Source organism: Solanum stenotomum, chromosome 6, assembly GCF_019186545.1.
Source record: "Solanum stenotomum isolate F172 chromosome 6, ASM1918654v1, whole genome shotgun sequence".
In the NCBI taxonomy this organism is placed as follows: Eukaryota; Viridiplantae; Streptophyta; class Magnoliopsida; order Solanales; family Solanaceae; genus Solanum; species Solanum stenotomum.
The window spans coordinates 7,318,247-7,326,992 of record NC_064287.1 but is presented as its reverse complement, the minus strand read 5'-3'; the positions used below and the strand labels follow the sequence as shown (position 1 = coordinate 7,326,992).

General features: G+C 39.9%; 1 pseudogene; it reads left to right on the top strand.

Moving 5' to 3' along the window:
- The first annotated feature begins 865 nt into the window (after positions 1–865).
- Positions 866–4,844, top strand: LOC125869299 (uncharacterized; annotated as a pseudogene).
- Positions 4,845–8,746: the final 3,902 nt, after the last annotated feature.

Genomic DNA, 8,746 nt, shown 5'->3' with positions numbered 1-8,746 from the left:
TAGAGGGGAGGCACTTCCTGAGGCAGTTGTTGAGGTCCCAGCTAGGGGTAGGGGTAGATCCCGAGCTAGAGGTCATGCTCATGGAACGATACTACCTAGAGGTCGTGACTGTGGAGCAGCACCAGTGAGAGGTCGTACTAGAGAGGCCTCTCCAGAGCCTCAGATTGATGACAAAGAGGACCAGGTTCCTCAATAACCTACAGTCACACCTTTGCCCAAGAGCAGGAGAAAGCTCTAGTTATTCAGGATGCGGAGGGGTAGCCACCAAAGGATCCCGTGGTTAAGAATGATCTTGCACCAGCAGTTGGGGGTCAAGGTGAACCATTGGTTGTTCTGACAGAGGATGAGCATCGTAGGTATGAGAAATTTCAAAAGATAGACCCACATCAGTTTCAGGGTGGGAAGAGTGAGGACGCTCATGAGTTTTTCACCATATGCCGAGAGTTGCTAGAGGTTGTTGGATTAGCTGAGTCACATGGGGTTCGAAATGCTACACTCCAGCTTCGTGGACCAGCGAGAGAGTGGTGGAGATCTTTTTCGGGGGCTTTGCTAGTTGGATCTCCTCCAGTGACTTTGGGAGAGGTTTTCCAGTGCCTTCCATGACCGTTTTATCCCTTGATGCATGACAGAGGAGAGTCTCTTGAGGTTTGAGAATTTGAGATAGGACAGCTTATCAGTTATAGAGTATGAGGCCCATTATTGCCAGTTGTCTAGGCATGCTTTGGCCATTATTCCAGATGAGACGGAGAGGATCCGTAGATTCGAGAGGGGGCTGATTTTCTCTATCAGATCGGCTGTGTTTAGAGCATCTAAAGAGGGGGTTTCCTTTAAGTCCATTGTGAGCGCCGCTAAAAAGGCAGAATTGATGGAGAGAGAAATGTTTGGGGACCCTAAGAGGGTCCGTACATCAAGCCAGTTTCATGGCGCCTCATCTGGAGGCAGGGGGTAACATAGAGGGTGTGATTCCTTTCAGCAACAAGGACCCATTCATGCATCTATGCCGATATCCGAGGGTGGTCAGATACCACAGGGTTCTTATAGCGCAGGTCACGGTTCACAGCAGCGACCTATGGGGCGAGGCTATTATAGTGCATTTTCAGGGTCCACACAGCCTTTCCCGGGTCAGAGATTTTGCTTTTCTTGTGGAGATCTCGATCACCTGATGCGACAGTATACTTCCTAGAGGGGTCATGGAGGGTTCCAACCCAATTCTTCATTTCAGGCTAGACCACCGGAACCACAGGGTAGAGGCCGAGGCTGAGTTCAGTCAGGTAGAGGCGGTAGAGCTTCTTGTAGTGGTGCTGCAGCTCAGTAGAGTGGGGGTAGAGTTACCATCCAGGCTGGAGGTGGCCGGGGGGCCACTGTTATGCTTTACTAGGGAGACCCAAAGCGAAGACTTCTAATGCTGTCATTACAAGTATCATCCCAATATGTCATCGTTCTGCGTCTATATTATTTGATCCAGGGTCTACAGTCTCTTATGTGTCCACCTATTTTGCTGCTGAATTTCATATGATATGTGATAGCATGACTATACCTATTCGTGTTTCTACCCCCGTGGTTGAGCCCTTAGTGGTGGATCGAGTGTATCGATCTTCTCTTCTTTATCTAGCGGGGTATGACACTTGGGTAGATTTAATCATTCTGGGATGGTAGACTTTGATGTTATCTTGGGTATGAATTGTCTTTCTCCTTATCATGTTGTCCTTGATTGTAATGCTAAGACTGTGACTTTAGCAATACCTGGTATTCCGAGGGTTGAGTGGAAGGGTGCTAGTGGCTCTTATCCTAGCAAGGTCATCTTCTTTATCCGTTCTCAGAGGTTGGTAGAGAGAGGGTGTTTGTCTTACTTAGGTTTTATTCGGGACACTAGTGTTGAACCACTTTCCATGGATTCTGTTCCCGTGGTTCAGGAGTTTCTCGATGTATTCCCTTCTGATCTTCCAGGTGTTCTTCCCGAGAGGGATATTGATTTTGCTATCGATTTAGAGCCGGGCACTAAGCCCATTTTTATTCCTCCCTACCGTATGGTTCCAACAGAGTTGAAGGATCAGTTGCAGGATTTCTTGAGTAAGGGGTTTATTCGCCCTAGTGTGCCATCTTGGGGTGCCCCTGTGTTGTTTGTGAAGAAGAAGGATAGGACTATGAGGATGTATATTGATTATAGACAGTTAAACAAGGTAACAGTGAATAATAAGTAGCCTCTTCCGTGTATTGATGACTTATCTGATCAGCTACATGGGCATCATTGTTCTCTAAGATTGATTTGAGGTTCGAGTATCATCAGTTGAAGATTAGGGCATCAGATATCCCTAACACAACTTTTCGGACTCGGTACACGCATTATGAGTTCTTAGTGATGTCCTTTGGGTTGACTAATTCCCCTGCAACATTTATGGAATTAATGAACGGGGTGTTTCGACCATACATTGATTCTTTTGTGATTCTCTTCATCGATGACATTTTTGTTTACTCCAGTACTAAGGAGGACCATGTCCGACACTTGAGGATTGTACTTCAGAGATAGAGGGAAGAGAAGTTGTATGCCAAGTTCTGAAAGTGTGAGTTCTGGCTTAGTTCTGTGGCATTCTTGGGACACGTGCTATCCAACGAGGGTATTACAGTAGATCTGGCCAAGATTGAGGCAGTTAGAGGCTGGACGCGACCTACTTCTCCTACCGAGATTCAGAGTTTTATAGGATTGGCAGGTTATTACCAACGATTTGTTCAGAGTTTCTCTACTATTGCAGTTCCATTGACTAGATTGACTCGACAGGGTGTGGGTTTTCAGTGGTCTGATAAAAGTGAGGAAAGATTTCAAAACCTCAAGACTTTGTTGACTTTGGCCCCTGTGTTGACTCTACCTGAGGAGGGTGTAGACTTTACTATGTATTGTAATGCTTTAGGAGTCGGATTGGGTGGTGTATTGATGCAATAGGGGAAAGTGATTGCTTATGCTTCTAGACAGTTGAAGTCCCATGAGAAGAACTACCCCACTCATGATTTGGAGTTGGCGGCTGTGGTATTTGTACTTAAGTTATGGCGTTATTATTTGCATGGGGTGCATTGCGAGATCTTCACTGATCGTCAGAGTCTTCAGTATATCTTCAATCAGAGGGATTTAAACTTAAGGCAGCGGAGATGGCTTCAGTTGCTGAAGGACTATGATGTGACCATTCTATATCATCTGGGGAATGCCAATGTTGTGGCCGATGCTTTGAGTATGAAGACTCCTAGCATGGGGAGTCTTGCAATACTTAGTATTGAGGAGAGACCATTGGCTAGAGATGTTCAGATGTTAGCTAACAGTCTTTTCCGATTGCAGATTTTAGAGGAGAGTAATGGGATGATTGCTTTTATTAAGGCTTGGTCTTCTTTAGTCAAGCACATCCATGAGCACCAATTTGATGATGAGAAGTTATGTCTTATTCGAGACTAAGTGTTGAGAGGAGAGGCCACGGAGTTTGTTCTTGATTCTAATGGTGTCTTGAGGATCGGAGGTAGGATTTGCGTGCCCAAGACGGGCGAGTTGATTAGATTAATTCTTGAGGAGGCTCATTGTTCTCGATATTCCATCCATCCAGGAGCAGTGAAGATGTATCATGATTGAGTCATCATTACTGGTGGTGTGGAATGAAGAGGGATATTTCAGACTTTGTTTCTAGGTGTTTGACTTGACAACAGGTCAATTGTGAGCACTAGCATCCCGGAGGTGTATCTCAAAGGATGCCTATTCCTACTTGGAAGTGGGAGCAGATCACTATGGACTTTGTTGTTGATTTGCCTACCACAATGGGTGGTTTTGACTCCATTTGGGTTGTTGTTGATAAGCTGACCAAGTCTACCCACTTCATTCCGGTTCGGGTGAAGTATACGACAGAGAAGTTAGCCGAGCTATATTTCAGTCAGACTGTGCGGTTACATGGAGTCCTGGTTTCTATTATATCTGATCGAGGTTCATTGTTCACTTCCTATTTCTGGAAAGCATTACAAAATGGTTTGCTTACTCAGTTAGATATGAGTATAACTTTTCACCCTCAGACAGATGGTCAGTCCGAGCGGATGATTCAGGTGTTGGAAGACATGCTTCGAGCTTGTGTGATTGATTTTGGTGCTAGGTGGGATCAACATTAGCAAAGTTTGCCTACAATAACAATTATCACTCTAGTATTCAAATGGCTCCATTTGAGACGTTGTATGGCAGACGGTGTAGATCTCCGATCGGTTGGTTTGATTCGGCGGAAAAGGACCCTTTGGATACTGACTTGCTTAGAGAAGTTATGGAGCAGGTTCGTACGATTCAGTATAGACTATTGGCAGACCAGAGTCGACAGAAGAGTTATGCAGACCGGAGAGTTAGAGCCTTAGTGTTTTTGGAGGGTGATCATGTTTGGCTTAGAGTGTCACCCATGAAGGGTTTCATGAGGTTCGGTAAGAAGGGCAAGCTTAGCCCTAGATTCATTGGACCTTTTGAGAATTTGAGCCGAGTGGGAGAGGTGGCCTATAAGTTGGCCTTGCCACCTGGTTTGTCGGCAGTTGATCCAGTTTTCCATGTCTCTATGCTTCGGAAGTATATTCCTGATAAGTCGCATGTGCTTTCACTCGATTCAGTGGAGTTGGGTCCAGACTTGACATTTGAGGAGGAACCTATAGCTATATTGGATAGGCAGGTTCAGAAACTTAGGACCAAGGAGATTTCTTCAGTGAAGGTGCAATGGAAGCACCAATCAGTGGGAGAGGCAACTTGAGAGACAGAGTCTGACATGCGTGCCAGATATCCTCAGCTTTTTTAAGCTTCAGGTACCTTCTTTCACCTTTTGTTCGAGGAGGAATGTGATTTTTAGTGGTGGATAATGTGATGACCCGGAATGTCATTTTAAGAAATTTTTAACTATTCATTTAACTTGAGTTAATTAATTGATGGGTAATTGTAGTTGATCGAATTAATCGATAGTTAGTGGGCTAAAGTGATTATTTATTTAAGACCCTATACCATTAGGGCCATGTGTTAAAAATAAGTTAGTGGATTGTGTCAATTTTAATAAATAATTTATTAAGAAAAGAAAAGGAGTCAGAAACTTTTCTTAAGTGAACGCACAAGAGAGGAAAGGGAAAGAAATTCGATCTTCAGGTAACAATTAGTAGTACAAATTTGTGGTAATTGTTTTATCTAATTGATTTTTTTATAAAAGAGAATCTTGAATGAATTTGAGAATTTGGTTTAATGGAGTAGCAAATGTTCTCTTCTTATTTACTGTGTCATTCGTATTTGGTAAATTTGGAGGCTAGGTGAGGACAAAATTAATGGTTGGCATTAGAGAGGGAAATGATAGATAAAAGAATAAAAATTATGTAATACAGAGATTGGACGGGAATTAAGGTATATTGTTGTACGTTTGATAAAGTGGACCGTGAGGCTATTTTGGAAATTTAAGGCAAGTAGGTTAATTGAATAGATGATGATGAGTCAATCATTGGATTGGAATAAAGAGTGATAATTGAATAATTGTCAGTATGTTGTTGGGGTTTAACAGAAGGGAAATTTGAAGTGAAAATATGGTGGGTATGATTGTTGTTAATGGCATTATGCAATTATTGTCGGGAATGGATAATTTGTTGGGATTTCGTGAGGTTTTCATGGTTCTGCCATAAATTTACGTGATCGGTTAGATTTCATAGTTAATTTTTCTTATTTTAAGTCTCATATTATAAATTAAATATGTAATATATTGAGATAGGTAAATAAATATTGGGTTACTGAATTGTATAAATATCATTAGACTTTTGATATTGGAGAAGTTGAAGCTTAGCCCTAGGCTTGAAACTTACAAACTTGATTATGAATTTTGGCAATTTTTTGGGTCTAGGCTAAACCTATAGTAATGTGAGTGTTGTTAGCTTCGAAATCTTATTGTGAATATGTACTTGAATAGATTGCATTGATTTGGAACCTCAACGGAAAGGGAAGGCTCAAGTCTCAGAGTGATTGTTGGATTATTTGAGGTAAGCGGATTTCTAAACCCTTGTTAAGCGTATGTAATTCGTGTATTTCCTTGTGGTATATGTTTGGGAGTAATGGGAATTGGTTATGGGTTGACTTGTCCATGATGAATATTTCTAATGATGGATAAAGGGTAATAAAAAGGCTTGTTGTTTAATTGTTGATGTTGTGTCACGATTGTATTATTGTGAATTGTACATTGATATTAAATTGGTCATCTCCTCATTATTTGTGTGAACATGTCATTTGCATTGTTCTGAGACATGGTTGTGATAAGTGTTATGTGATAAGAGGATGTACCATTTAGAGGGACGTATCGCCGCCGCGATGGATATTATATTTCGAGGGACGTATCGCGCATCGCGATGATTACTCTTATCGAGGGTCGTATCACATGCCGCGATGGATGCATGGACATATATGTCCCCCACGAGTTCTAGTCTGAGAGACAGCTGGTATGTATTGTTAGATCAAACATGCATCACTATACTTGACATTGCATTTCATTGCTTGCACATTTTTATCATTGATGAACTTGATCTTGTATGTTGCTAATCTTGTGAGTGCCATTCTGTAAAATTTGTTATTGATGGATAGTGAGTGTTATTGAGAATGTATAATCTGTTATTGTTGTTGAGCTGTATGCTTTGTAAACTGTGAACTCTTAGGTTGGGTTGATTTTATGCAGGTTGTAGTTGTGGAGGTTAGGATGTGGTGTAAGGAGTACTCGTATTCTGTTCCCTTAGCTTGTATTTAGAGGTTTGCTTATTGAGTATCGTGTGGTTTGGTATTCACCCCTTGCTTCTACAATCTTTTGTAGGTTATGAGCCTAGATCTTCGTGATACCTTCCATTCTCTTCGTTTCCGAGGCTTTCTGTGGAGATTTGACAGGTAGTTGTTTGTCATCTCAGCGAACCTTCTTACTCCTGGTTATGATTTTGTTTTTACTTGAAAGACAACGTCATTTGAGACTTGCATATTTTATATTAATTCTAGTATTTACATTAGAGTCTTGTGCAAGTGACAACCAGGTTTTGGGGAGTGAACTAAGTTGACTTGTTTTCTTAATAGTAATTGTTATTGAACTTTGTTTTATTTCTGCACTTTATCTAATTAATTGGGTTTTAGGCTGACTTGTCTTGGTGGGGTACGACGAATGTCATCACATCCATTTTTGGGTCGTGACATATATATATATATATATATATATATATATATATATATCAAATTGTATTAAAGTTTGTACGCCCGAATTTAAAATGGATCTCTCGTGATGTTGTACGCAAAAGGTAAAATAATAATCGATTGAAAATGTATGAAACATATTAATTGTAGGAGATTATATATACTCGTCGAGGAGTTTAACAAATCAAGTCCTATGTATTAATGGTTCTGCTATGAAATACATTAACAATTAAAGAAATACCGATGATCATTTTAAGAAGATTTATATATTAAATTTGATAAATATATATATATATTTCAAGAGGTCAGCTCATATTAAAATAAATTAATAAACACCATCCTCAAGAGGCCGATATATTTCAATTATTATTTTATTTAAATAATATCAACTTTGGGTATTTATTAAATATTTTTAAATATAGATAATTATTTTATTTAAATATCGTCATCCCGTGGTCGGTAAATTAACACTTCTTTTAAAAAAGGAATGATAATTATTTTCTCTTTTCTCTCAAAACCCTACCTCTCTCACTACTAAATCTAACCACCTCTCTCACCTGCGCCACACCCCCAATCAACCCCAGCGCCACGCCCCTTAATCAACCCCGACGCTACGCCACCCGTTCCGCGACTGGCGTCTTTGAAGTTAGTGAAGAGATCATTTATTTTCAGGTTTAAGTGAACTAGAATTACCAACTTTAGAAAGTATAACTATACAAAGATTTAAAAATAGAAAAATACTATATTTTATTTTTCAAAAGAATGGAAACTTTTCAAAAGCATTATCTATAGGGGCAAGTACAGGACACAAAGTGCTCACTTTCACCTCTGATTCAAAAGTTGTTGCTGGCACGAAATAGATGCATAGTGTAGTATAAGTAACAAAAAAAAAGTACCCAGTAGGCATCATAGGCTAACTGAGCAAGGATGGTAAAAATAGTATGAAAAGATATAATCTAAACACCAACAAAGGTCAAAGTCGAATTTAAAGAAAAGCACACAAGAGTACAAGAAATAAAGACTACAACTAAATTAAACCTAATTGGACCCCATAAGCCCAAAAGGTACACTCGTGTGCAAGTTTAAGAAAAATCAAAACGAACCTCTATAAGCTTGACAGGTACACAAAATAGCTAAACTACAAGAGTGAAGTAAAGTTAATCAAGATCCATTAAGTGTAATCCGGACATTGAGCCCCAAGTAACCACCTCAAACCATGAGCACTCAATAATGGGCCCGCCCATCCAGACAATAAACTCCTACGGTGTGTCAATTTATATATATGTGTGTGTGTAATTTTAATTATTAAAATCGACCTCAAGAGGTAAGGTTATATTAAAATAAATTAATAAACACCAATTATTATTTTATTCAAATAATATTGGCTTCACGATAACGGTATTTATTAAATATTTTTAAAAATAGATAGTTATTTTAAAAGATACCGTCATCCCGTGGTCGGTAAATTAACACTTCTTTTAAAAAAGGAATAATAATTATTTTCCCTTTTCTCTCAAAACCCTACCTCTCTCACTCCTAAATCTGACCACCTCTCTCACC